Source organism: Taudactylus pleione, unplaced genomic scaffold (genome assembly GCF_031769625.1).
Source record: "Taudactylus pleione unplaced genomic scaffold, aTauple2 ptg000064l, whole genome shotgun sequence".
NCBI classification, from domain to species: Eukaryota; Metazoa; Chordata; class Amphibia; order Anura; family Myobatrachidae; genus Taudactylus; species Taudactylus pleione.
In genome coordinates this window covers 11712974-11726667 of record NW_028284466.1, presented here as the reverse complement: position 1 = coordinate 11726667, position 13694 = coordinate 11712974, and the positions used below count along the sequence as shown (strand labels likewise).

The 13694-nt window shown below is 39.0% G+C and overlaps 1 pseudogene; it reads left to right on the top strand.

The window, feature by feature from the left end:
• The first annotated feature begins 5155 nt into the window (after positions 1-5155).
• LOC148534787 (uncharacterized) lies at positions 5156-6596 on the top strand (annotated as a pseudogene).
• Positions 6597-13694: the final 7098 nt, after the last annotated feature.

Below are 13694 nucleotides of genomic sequence, written 5' to 3'. Positions count from 1 at the left end.
TTTTGACCAAGTCTCCTACATACCATCTTACTTGAAGGCTACATTCTATCAAGGTTCACTTACAACGTTGCTACATTGTCACCTTAAGACTTTCCTTTTGTTACCCATGCATTATGATGATCTGTTTAAATGCTTCACTTGCGGCAGCATGAACAATTGTTAATTTTATCCTACTGACCTGTACTATTTTGCAATTGTATTTATGTTTGTACATGTCTTGATGTCCATTGTTAGATCTCAGTTCCATTGAGATTTATTAAACCTTTTTTAATATATTAATTTGTGTATTCCATTTTCCCACTATAGTCCTGTTATTAGCATTGCGCTCCCATTTTTTCTTTTTTCCAATATTGTTTATGTGAGGGTCAGCTCTTCATTGCAAGCGGCGGTCCTACAGGATTTTTTGTATTCCAATTATTATCACCTTGACATAATTTCTGTTTGGCGCCCCCTACTATTTTCCTGTTTCAGCTAATAGTTTGTCCATTCAATAAGGAAAATCATAGACTAGGCTGATATATCCAGTGACTGTTTAGGTAGATTAAAATTATTAAACCTATCAGCACTAGTTATGCAATGTCTTCCCCTAAATTTCTCCCTCAGAAGGAAAAGAGGCCAGAAGTAAAATAATAATTTAGCAGTTGCTGAGAGTAAAGAACTATATAGTGAGGAAACACAGCCACCTCAGTTAAAGTAGTCACACATCCTGCAGCTATAAGTAAGGGAGATATTGCTTTTATTTTTTTAATTTGTAAGGCTACATAAAAGCCATAAGAGAATCCTAGATCCTGCCAGCTTGCCAGGAAGGGATTGCATCCTATGAACTGCATTAAAGTAAAATATAGGCCTGTGAAACCTGGTGAGAGAGATAAATGTATTCCCCCCTATGTAATCAAGCATATATAGTTATAAATAATACTGATCTCTGATTATTGCTTTAATATCTTATGAACTAATAACCTTTGCTGGGAATGTGTGTTTCTGCATGTTCCCCTTTGTTTAGGATCAGCTGATTTAATCTGTAGGTTATTTCCCCTGATGTCTCATCTAGAAATTTATAGATGCTTAAATGTAACAAAAGTCTTGGTGTCAGAAGTGTAACTTACAAAATATGTTTAATGTGTGAAACCGCCTTAGCACAATAGAGGAAGTGCACCAGACTCTGGAAATACCCTCGTATCTAAAGATTAGTATGTCTTACTTCTCCGAACAACATCCTGTTTTTGTAACAAATGAGATGCTGTGTGTTTTAAAGAAATTGCTATATTAAGAGAAGTGGAATAAACGAGCGTGAGTCTCAATCTCTTAAACACAACCTGCTGTTTGATTATTGGGGCTCCCAGTTGACTGGTAAGGGGGAAACACAGAACTGACACTCGAAGGGACTTTGTAGTGGAACATCTCCTACATTTCATGGGGGCTCGAAGGAGGGAGATTGATTGATCTCGATCCAGGATTTCTGGGACCAGTGCCGCTGCTACAGAATAGATGACACCACGTCCACCTGCTGTACACAACTACTGATAATCCCGGGTGAGTAATTTCAAAGTTATGATTTCAACTTAATTACTCCGTCAGTGTTTGTTTACTGCCTGTGAGACAGTCTATCTATATGTAGTAAGTATACCTGGTATATTTTGAACCCGATTGTCTGTTTCTGAATTATTTTAATGATACAGTAGAAATTAATGTTATATGAATGCCATGTAATAACTGTTTGTGTACTGTTACTCTCTGGTATAAGAAACATATTAATGAATACAACTGTCAATTGCAATCTGTAGGTTCTATTGTACATTCTGGTGTTTTACAAAACAAGGATATTTCTTTTGTGGTCAGTATTGGTTGTCATGTTGATAAAGACATAATTGACAGATTTGTAGGACAAGGGTTTCCTGATTGTTTGGTTAGTTTACCTATTAATTTTGTACCTCTGCAATTTGAAATACTGTGTTATAGTGATAGTAGAAAATTACCCCTGTCAATACAGAGAATTATTGAACAAGGAAGTCCCAGTGTTTATTCTGAACGTATCAGTCAGTGGCAAAAGAAAACGAACAATATACATAGAAAGCTCAGAAAATAACAGATTTTAGACTAATTATTACAGTAATCTAAGCAGTGCGATACAGTTGAGTAGCCCACTACAGTATTATCCCGTGACCTGATCCCTCACACAGATAATGGGTGCACAAGTTAGTACAAGGACTAGGGAATTGAGTCCCCTAGAAATAATTTGTCAGAGAGAGGGCGTGAAAGCTCTCAAAGGTATTTCTGTTATTTTCAAAAGAGCAGGATTTCCACCTGAAGGTATGCTAGACCCTGACAAATGGAAACGGTTCAGAAATAATAATATAGACTGGTTGACAAAGAAGGGTTATTTGGACACTGTCACAATATGGCAAACAGTTACACAAGAAATAGAGGATGAACATAGGAAAAGGTCTGATTTAAATGATGTTATAGATAACCCACCACCATATGTACCAGTTAGACTGGCAGCTCCATCAACTGCAATACAAAATGAAGTACCCATATTAACATCCCAAAACCTGTATCCCAGAATTGACTTAAATACCATTCAAGGGTGTGGTATAGAATCACAAGATAAAGTAAATTTAGATATAACTAGAGGAAGAGAATGTGCATTTTGTCATTTTTGTGTCCCAGAGGGTTCAGAGAAATGTCCCGCCTGTGATAACTGGGTATCACCTGATGCCCCACCATGTAATCAGGGTAGTAAAGTAACTAAATCTTCCCTTACAAATAAACAAAAAATGTCATATGTACTAAAAAGACTGGCACCCCATAACATGAGTCCTTGTAGGAGTACAATAGCGGGTCCAGAGGGACATCACATTTTACCTATAAGAGTACAAACATCTCCAAATCCCAGGTTTAATGCAGAGCAAGTAGATCCTGCAAATGGTCCTGAATACATTGAACAAGAGGTATATAACCCATGGTTTCAACCTGATATGTTAAGAATTGTTAATGATTTGCCTGATATCAGACGACATCCACATACGTTTTATCAGAAAATGGAACAGGTTAAAACTATTTACAGACCATGTAGGGTTGATCTGGAACAAATTGTAAAAGCATCAGCAGGACATAGAGAATATGATAAAAATGATTGCAATCATTGTTCAGGGAGTTCAACAGGGCAGACCAGAAATAGTGGCACTTCCCGCAGTAGAAGCAAGATATAGCCAACATAGTGGAAACTTGTTACTAAATAGAATACAATGGAGATGTGCAGAGATTCAACAAACTGCTCCAGCTGCACCAGATTTAGTTAAAAAAACAGACACATTACGGTCATATTACCAGACAGGAAGAAGAAGGTTATTCTGTTACAGAAGCAGCAGGAGCTAGGCTGTGTAAAACGAAGTTTTTGAATGGACTTAGAAATGACTTGAGAACTCAGTTATTTCAGTTCAGACCGGAAGCCATGGTAATGGATATTGAAGGAATTTTACAAGTACTGGAAGGGATAGAGGACGTTGAACAGGATAAAAAAGACAAAAGCACAGGTAGTGACGGTGAATCTGGTTCAGAGTCAGCCACCGCGGCAGAGAACAACTGCAAAGAAACCAACTAAAGGTTATACACAGAGGTAGCAGTATGACTCCCAAGGTAATGATATGGCAGGCAAGTGTTTCTTTTGTAAACTTCCAGGACACCAAAAAAAGGATTGCAGAAAGCATCAGAAATATTTGTTATCACAGCGACAGATGTCTGAACATCCGTACACTGCAGGAATGCAGCACCCACAAGCATGAAGATATACAGCTCCCGTGTCATCAGTACCTCTCTTTGCTTCACTTCAGGATAACACCACATCCACAGGTACTGTCACTGTTACTTTACCCACAGGACAAGAACTTGATTGTGTGATTGATACAGGAGCTCAAAAATCAGTTTTTATGCATGATCAGATCCCCCCTCAACTTCTTACTACAGAGACAATACAAGGCACAGGTCTGGGAGGTCAAGCAATGTCTCTCAAAGAAAGTAAACAACTCTGTCTGCTTATCAATGATGAACCTACTCCAGTTCCAGTGGCATTCCTTACCTCTCCCACCTGTCCGGTGAACCTGTTGGGAGCAGATATACTTGCACTTATGCAAGCCTCAATACAATACACACCAAAAGGAGTCAAGTACACCAGAAATATTAGAAATGAGGTGAGCAATAGTATTGAGGCAGCCATACAAGTTTATCTATTTCAGGAACATCCAGCAATTGACTCGCTGCCACAAGGGATTTTAACTGTACCTGACAGACTGTGGTCAAAAGGAAAGACTGATGTGGGACTTCTACAAGTGCAGCCAGTACAACTATCCCTCAAACCAGGTACCATACCAGTCTCTGTTAAACAGTACCCACTCACACCAGCACAAGAAAATGCTATTTCACAACAGCTGCAAACATACTTGGACATAGGGGTCATAATACATGCAGGTCCCCTTTCAACACCCCTCTCTTCCCTGTAAAGAAGCAGGGTACAGGAAAACAAGGAGAAGTACAATACAGACTGGTTCATGATTTGAGGGAAATAAACAAAAGACTTGTAGTCAACACCCCAATAGTACCAAACCCACATACTCTCCTAAATCAGATACCACCCTCAGCAAGATGGTTCACCGTAGCAGACCTTGCAAATGCTTTTTTCTCGGTCCCTATTACAAAAGATTCCCAGCGTCTACTAGCATTTACACATAAAGGAAAACAGTATTGCTGGACACGCTTGCCACAAGGGGGTGCCACTTCACCAAGTGATTTTTCTGAAGCTATGTCTACAATACTTCAAGCATGGAGACCTTTATTTCCAGATGAAACTCAACTCATCCAGTATATTGCTGATTTACTGCTAGCTACCACATCTGAAAGCAAGTGCCAAGAAGAGACTGTATCCTTGTTAAAGTTCCTGGAGGAACAAAACTGCAGAGTTTCCAAAGAAAAACTACAACTAGCAAAACAGAAAGTGATCTTTCTAGGACATTGCATCTCACACGGCACAAGGCATCTAACAGAGGAAAGGAAGAAGCTGATATTACAAGCCAAGGTACCAAAGACTATAAAACAAGTCCGTTCTTTTTTGGGTCTCCTAGGATATTGCTGCGAATGGGTCCCCCTAGCCTCGGTATTCATGCAGACACTGTATGACAGCACCAGAAAGGAAGGCCCATATCCCACTCCCCAGCAGATGGAAGAAGCAGTGACGCAACTCAAAGTAGCTGTCACCACTTCCCCGGCACTAGGCTTACCTGATTACAGCAAACCCTTCACCCTCTACTGCCACGAAGAAAAAGGCCATGCACTAGGAGTGCTCACCCAAAAACATGGACTGAAGCAACGACCAGTGGCCTACTACTCCAGCAAGCTAGACAACATTATCCAAGGTGCACCTACTTGCATCAGAGCGGTGGCAGCAGCAGCAGTCTTAAAAGACAAAAGCACAGACATCATACTTGATCATCCGTTAACTATTCAAGTACCCCATGCAGTAACAGAAATACTTCAACAAGCCAGAACTAAACACCTTTCAGCAGCAAGGCTAACCAAATATGAAGTGGCATTACTCAGTGCAACTAAGATAAATATAAGAAGATGTACTACCCTCAACCCAGATACTCTCCTTCCAAGCTTACTCGAGCAATAAGAAGATCCTGAATCACTAGATTCAAGAGGAGGGAGAAATAGGGTCTATCCAGACTTACATGCCTGCACCGCAAGTAATGAAGAGCAAAAAGGTTCAAGTAAGGGACGATAAAATATACAATTCAAAAAATTTTGACTGTCATGATTGTCTGGCCCTTATGGGTCAAGAAACCTCACCTTTACCACATGTTACAGACACTGCTCTCCCAAATGCACATTATGAACTGTTTGTAGATGGCTCTAGATATTATGACAATGGGACACCTTACACAGGATATGCTGTAACCACACAAGATTACATCATAGAAGCAGGACCACTACCCTCACATCTATCAGCACAAGCAGCAGAAATAGTAGCTCTCACAAAGGCTCTAGAATATGCAGAAAAAGCTACAGCCAACATCTATACAGATTCAAGATGTGCTTGGGGGGTTACACAGGATTACGGAAACATATGGAAAAGCAGAGACTTTAAAACAGTGACAAGCAAACAAATACAGCATGCAGAACTTATAAAACAACTTTTTCAAGCACTTGAATTACCCCATAAAGTAGCTATTATTAAAGTTCAAGCACATACCAGAAATCAGACCTGCATAACCAAAGGGAATTGCACAGCAGACAGAGCAGCAAAACAAGCAGCTAAACAGCCTTACAAAGGCATAACAGCATATGTCACACCAACTGAAGGTATAACAACAATGCCAGATTTCCAAGACCTACAAAAACTCCAAGAACAAGCAGGACCAGAAGAAAAATCATCATGGGAAAGGAAAGGAGCCTGCAAGAAGGAATTCACAGGACTATGGAAAGCAGGTAACCTATTATGCCTACCAAGGGCATTGTACCCACCCATGTGTCATGTTACTCATGGTCTCATGCATATAGGAAAAGACCAAATGGGAAACCTGGTAAAGGAAAGGTGGTAGATAGCTCCAGGATTCTTTCCAGCAGCTGCATGGTTTGTACAAGCCTGCTGGATCTGTGGGATCTTCAACCCAGGACAAAAGGTAAAGACTACCATGGGAGCCATTCCAAAAAGTTATTTTCCTTTCCAGAGACTGCAAATTGACTATATTCAGATGCCCAAAGTTGGGATTTATGAATATACATTGGTCTGTTTAGACAACTTCACAAAATGGATTGAGGCCTGGCCAGTAGCCAAAGCCACTGCATGGAACACAGCAAAAAAACTCCTCTCAGAAATCGTCTGTAGGTATGGAGTACCAGAGGTAATTGAATCGAATAGAGGTACACACTTCATAGGAGAAGTAATGACTCATATCATGGAAGATTTGGGGATTCAACAGGCCTTTCACACGCCCTACAGGCCACAGGCCAGTGCCCTAGTAGAGAAATTCAATGGAACTCTTAAACTTAAGATATTAAAAGCAGCACAAGAGACAGGAAAAAATTGGTTAGAATGTTTACCAAAAAGCTCTGTTTAGTATAAGAACCACCCCATCTAAAGCCACAGGGCTGTCTCCATATGAAATTTTGTTTGGGACTATCCCTAAGATAGGATGTTATTATCCACAAGAAATGCAACATAAACATGCCGACTTAACTGCATATGTAAAAGCCTTAACTGAAAAACTCACCTCTCTGCATTCTCTAGCTTTCGCCTCTCTCCCAGATTCTAAGGCAGATCTCAGTCCACATCAGCTGCAACCAGGTGACTGGGTCTATCTGAAAAGACACATCAGGAAATCGCTGGAACCCAGATATGATGGGCCATACCAAGTGTTACTGATTACTCCAACATCGGTGATAGTTAAAGGGAGAGAGACTTGGATTCACGCGTCACATTGCAAACTCGCTAAAGTTAAGTTCGATTTTTAAAAATATGATCATGTGGAAAGAATTAATGGGTCCTAATCCAGATAGAGGTGTGTGAGGATGCATTATGTGTATAAGCCTCTTTATAGTGCTCACCTATAAATATTTCTTTGGAATAATGATAATAGAGGCTGAGGAACAAAAGAATTTTACTCAAACTAATCATACCTTGACAAGAGGAAAAAGGGACGTTGCAGTGTGGCCCAACTCAGTTATACAGTCTCACATCATGGTAGCTCGAGCATTGAATATGACTGATTGTTGGATATGCACACATGCCCCAGTCAGTGCTAGATCCATGCATTGGGTAGCAGTACCACTGACTTTATCAGAGATAAAGGAACTTAATTATAGTCTGGGCAGCACATATAATAAAACGATGGCAGATACTCCTGTCTCACTTATAACAGCATATACCATCGGATATCCACAATTCTGCATAGAAGCAGCTCCAGTCACAATGAAACGAATATTTCCAGATGGGTTCGTATTAACTCCTACTCAGGCACGAGTAGGACAGGTAAAATGTTCACAGGCCCAAGTAAATTTCACAACAAATTCCACTCATAACAAAGGATATTATCTAGGATGGTGTGACAAAGGACAACTGGCAGTACACTGAGAAATCAAAGTACAGATTAATCAAACCAATACAATTATACAGGAGTGGTTCAAAGCAAACGATTCTTGTATAAATAATCGAGACATACTAGGCCCATACTCCCAGAACATAAGTGAATATTGCAGAATAACCCGACACAGCAGAGATTCAAGTGTGCTTCAAGTGGCATACAGAGTGGTTCTGGGATATACATATATCTTAGAACAAGGGTTGTATTTTCTGTGTGGGAGACGCGCTTATAAGTGGATACCTTATGGGGCTTCAGGCATGTGCACTATAGGACGAGTCATTCCTGCAGTGCGAGTTCAGAAGGAATATACTGTAGAACAGGTGCAAGCTGCCCAACATACTCACCAACTAGCCCGCCGTAGTATAATGAAAAGTAATACACATGCACATGACTTAATATTCATTCCATGATATAAGAAAATGGGCTTAGCACTAGCAGGAGGTACAGTACAGAATGTACATAACATAGAAGCCCTAGCAAAACTGCTAGACAATGTAACCCAAATATATGATGAGACATTTAGATTGGTACTAGATGATGTAAAAATGATAAAGAGGGAAGCACAGGCACATAGAATGGTATTGGATTACTTGACAGCAAAAGAAGGAGGAATGTGCATGGTAGTAGCAGAATCCTGTTGTAATTACCTCAATAGAACTGACTCTATAGAAGAAGCTATAGAGGAACATTTAGATAAAATACAGGAATTAAAGGAAGAATTCAGAAAAAAACACAATTACCCTGAATATGACATTTCCACAGATGGATGGTTTTCCTGGCTCAATAGAGCTAATTGGTTTAGTGGGATAAAAGGATGGATTGTGGGAATTTTGATGTTCCTTCTGAAAATAGTGAGCCTAGGATTATTGATATATGTATGTCTTAAAGTGTTTTTCTGTTGTTTTTCAGTTTGTAAGAAACGTGTGACTAACGCATTGGACTCCTCCAAATACAAAGAACTGCAGAAGAGCTGGGCAAAGAAAAGTCGTGAACAGCTTACGAGAATGGATATGTGTGATTCGTGCCTTTAAGCCCCCCGCTCGGACAGTATGATTAGCATCATCTCAGTGGGGCCATAGCCATTAGCACCATTCTTCCTAAACTGTTTGCTTAACTGTATGATAGATAGACAAATTGTACTGCCAGAAGCTCAACTGCTAGATCAGATTAATTATAAAAAGGATGGAATTGAGAGAGATAAATGTATTCCCCCCTATGTAATCAAGCATATATAGTTATAAATAATACTGATCTCTGATTATTGCTTTAATATCTTATGAACTAATAACCTTTGCTGGGAATGTGTGTTTCTGCATGTTCCCCTTTGTTTAGGATCAGCTGATTTAATCTGTGGGTTATTTCCCCTGCTGTCTCATCTAGAAATTTATAGATTCTTAAATGTAACAAAAGTCTTGGTGTCAGAAGTGTAACTTACAAAATATGTTTAATGTGTGAAACTGAGTTAGCACAATAGAGGAAGTGCACCAGACTCTGGAAATACCCTCGTATCTAAAGATTAGTATGTCTTACTTCTCCGAACCACATCCTGTTTTTGTAACAAATGAGATGCTGTGTGTTTTAAAGAAATTGCTATATTAAGAGAAGTGGAATAAACGAGCGTGAGTCTCAATCTCTTAAACACAACCTGCTGTTTGATTATTGGGGCTCCCAGTCGACTGGTAAGGGGGAAACACAGAACTGACAATCGAAGGGACTTGGTAGTGGAACATCTCCTACACTGGCGTACTCTACAGTAAATGTTGAGCTAAGTTAGGAAATGAAACAGACCTTAGTCCAATTCAAAGGCATTCAGGATTAACTTCAGGTGACTAAAAGGAATTTTCATGCCCAGGCTTGCAACATACAAGTACCAGCACAGCTTTAATAGACGGCAAAGGTTATCAGAGTAAATTTAATACTGAGATCACAAGTTGTTTGAATCTAAAATAAGAGGGGAATACAATCTGGGCTTTTAGCGTACACCAATGAAAGGGTACCCAGCCAGAGTTAAAGTGACTCGAGTATTATAGTAGGACTTAAGAATTGGTGCATTATAGTATAGTAGTAATAGAACAAAGTTGTTATATTTGTTTGCATAGAAATGTAGTAAGAAATATTGCTAACCTGCTTGCTTCACACCTCAATGAAAGACGTGTTCCGGTTTAATAAGATTCCTCAACCAAGTGTGTGAACTATTGCTACACTTGTTACTTTTGTGCTTACTGTTACTATTGCAATCAATTCAGTTACTATTGTTATTGCTACAGAGTTCCAAGTTGAAAGGCTCATTGTTTACAGTAATGTGTTTGTGTGAAAATTATTGCAATTAAATAACTAAAACTTTAGAGAACACAATAATTCCACCATCTGTATCTGCGTGAGGCCTGCAGGTAGGGGCAGGCTGGGTCAGGGGGCATCTACTGCACATGGAGTGTGTGGCTGTTCTCTCCATGCATAGGACAGCAGGCAGAAAGGCAAGCAGATAAAGATGCACCTTGGCTGCTCTGATTGTAAATTACACACAAACAGAGTGGTCAGACAGCATTCTCTCCCTGCCTACAACCATAGAGCCGGATTAATGGAGAGAAAGAGCACAGAAGTCACGTACCTCTGGGCCCCTTTCCCTCTGGGGCCCCTCACTTTTTAATCACAGCTGTATTGCAGAGCAGGAACTGCACTGTGGGCTGGTGAAGAGAAAAGGGAGTGGAGTCTGTAATCCTCGCTTTACATCATGTTTTTTATGTTTAAAAATTGATTTTGTTGAAAGCACCAATACATCTAAAGGTTTTATTTCCTTGAATGGGTGAGTAGATGCCCCAGTACATTGCTTTGTCCAGAGCCTACAATGCTGTTAAGATGGCCCTGGACACATGGTTGACAATGAGGCACAGCAGGGCATAAAGCAGGAAGGAATACTGCAAACCACTTGCCAATCCATGGCCTGTAATGTACCTTACTGGTTCCTGTTGTGGTGACCTGCAAAGTAGAACCTTACAGCCACATTGCCACACAAACATGGACATGCACAGAGACACAACACTAGGACAGCAAACCTGAAAGAGAAAACAGAATGCAGTAAAAAAAACCTGTGCACTCTCCACATGGGAGTGTACAGAACAAGTAGTTAGGGCAAGACAGCATAGCCATACTAAAGTACAATTGTTCTGGTTGTTATGACCAGATGCCTGCAGTACAACTGAGTCATATAAGAAATGAATAACCAAATGACCAGTTATATTCACCTAAAATATATATTGTGTCTTTGTATCACTACTCTAGAACATGCCACCTGCCGACTAGCCTAAAATGTACTGCAATAGGGAAGCCATCACTGGAGCCCCCAGAAGGAGAGACCATCCCACTGTAGCCAGACACAGAAAAAGTCTGAAGTATACTGTAGTCTATTGCTCTTTGGAATAACAAGTTGTAGCTACTGTATAAGGTACAGTCAGTTTAAGCCATACATATTTAAATGCCACTCAAAAGTGCTTACTGTATATTATGAAATTACATGATTTAGTTATATTTATAAATAAGATTAAATGTAATATCTTTTTGCTTTTGGATGAGGATTTGGCACTCCAAATTAACAATTGTGCATGGTTGTAGAATGGTTGAATAACCAGAAAATCTAAAATTGAGTATACATTCTTATTGCTTTTTTTTGGAGGTTCTTAGGTAAAAAGTTGTTCCTGTTTTTATGATTGAACATGATTTGCACATGTGTTTCCTTGGCAGTTCATGTATTGTGGGTTTGTTAATGACAATAAAGTGATGATGATTGATTGATATATATTATTCCCACAAGGACCATAGTATATCACATGAATTTGCTATTATAAGGTTAATGCTGACTTCATTACATTGGGAAATTAAATTCCTGGGTTTGAGAAGGTTAAACTACATCAAACATCAAAAGCTAAGACCAAGTAAATAATGAGCTTCATTGTGGGCATTCCACAGTCCTGAGCCGGTAGGTTAGTTTACTGGGTGGCTTCTATCCAGAGATTCTTACATTTATTTCAAAGTGGTTCTCAAACTTATGCAGTTTAAAATTTGCAACAAATTCTCAAAGTTTAGCACTAATGTGTGTGTGTGCGTGTCTGTCTGAGCATGTGTGTATCTGTGGTGTTGATGGGTAATCTCTGCAAGTAAAATAAAAAACAAGACCTCTGTTTTAATAACAAGTATATAATACAGACCCACTTGTGTCAGTCAATATGCAACTCTAATCCTATTTCTGGTGGCTAGTATATTACTCTGATCCAACTGAGAGAACTAGTATATAATTCAGGTTTTCATTCTGGTTGAATATAATGGAGAACACCCAATATAGGCTTGCAGCCATTATTTGTTGTCAGCACGACAGAACTCTGGCCAAAAATGCTGTGCTGTAATTCTTAAGTATTTTGGTACTTCAGGTCACCTACCTTTATGCAATGACCTCTGGGGATTCATCTCCACTGGCCTGCTCTGTTTTTGTAAATGTCTATGCAGCATTTGGAGCTCTCTTGTAGTGTACAACTGGATAGTGTTATAATCTGTGAAAGCTGTGTGCATACTGTATAGTAGATTCAGAGTGGCCACTATAATGAGTGCCCAGTGCATGTGCAGTGGAAGCAACCTACTAGTTGTTGATAATAGCTCTGGAAGGTCCCCAGGAGTGAAATGCACAGTGTGTGAAAAGGAGAAATAGAGTAAAATAAAAACGGCAGGGCAATTTGCCTCACTGTCGGACTAACATCGATATAAATAGAAAACAGAGATGCAGCAGAAGTAATGAAGCAACATAAACACATAGGTAAGGGAAAACATAATAGTAGTTGGTTTTATTATGCTACAGTCAGAAAAGTTGTTAGAGAAAATAAAAAGATAAACAATTTTGGGAGAGTCAATTTAAACAGATAACAGAAGATAGTGTAATTCAGACAATATAAATAATAAATAATAATTACATCATGTTAGAAAAGTTATGTGATAAATAAGTATAAAAGCAAAATGGAATTAAAAATAGACAAACTCAATTTCTATATAACATTAATCTCTTTGAATTGATATATTCTAAGAAAATATTATGCATATTAGATTAAAAAAAGCAAGTCAATTTGAACAAGGGATTATAACTATAGATGATAGCTCTTGAGGCTAAATTTTATTATAGCTAAAGGACATCCTTAAAATAAATACAAAATACATAGATGTACTGTAGCTAAACAAAGCTTCAGTTTACTTTTCCTGGGGATATTGTATTAGGTCATGCATCCATCTTAAATATATAGTTTTATTTTATGAAAAGAATGATTAACTGTTTCAAGCTGCAGAGATGTTCCCATGCAAAGTGAGTAACTTGTATAAGACATGGCGAGATATGTAATTGGGTGCGATCTTCTGCTGCTGCGGAATCTCCAGCAAGTCTTCCCGTATTTTTAAAGCAGCAATTATTTTAAAGGCAAAACCAAGATGTACCCACTAACTTGTTAAATATCATACTGGCTACTGCACTGTACTTTTTCACCCTTAGTATGAATAAAGGACTTTTTCTGTACTCACTCATTT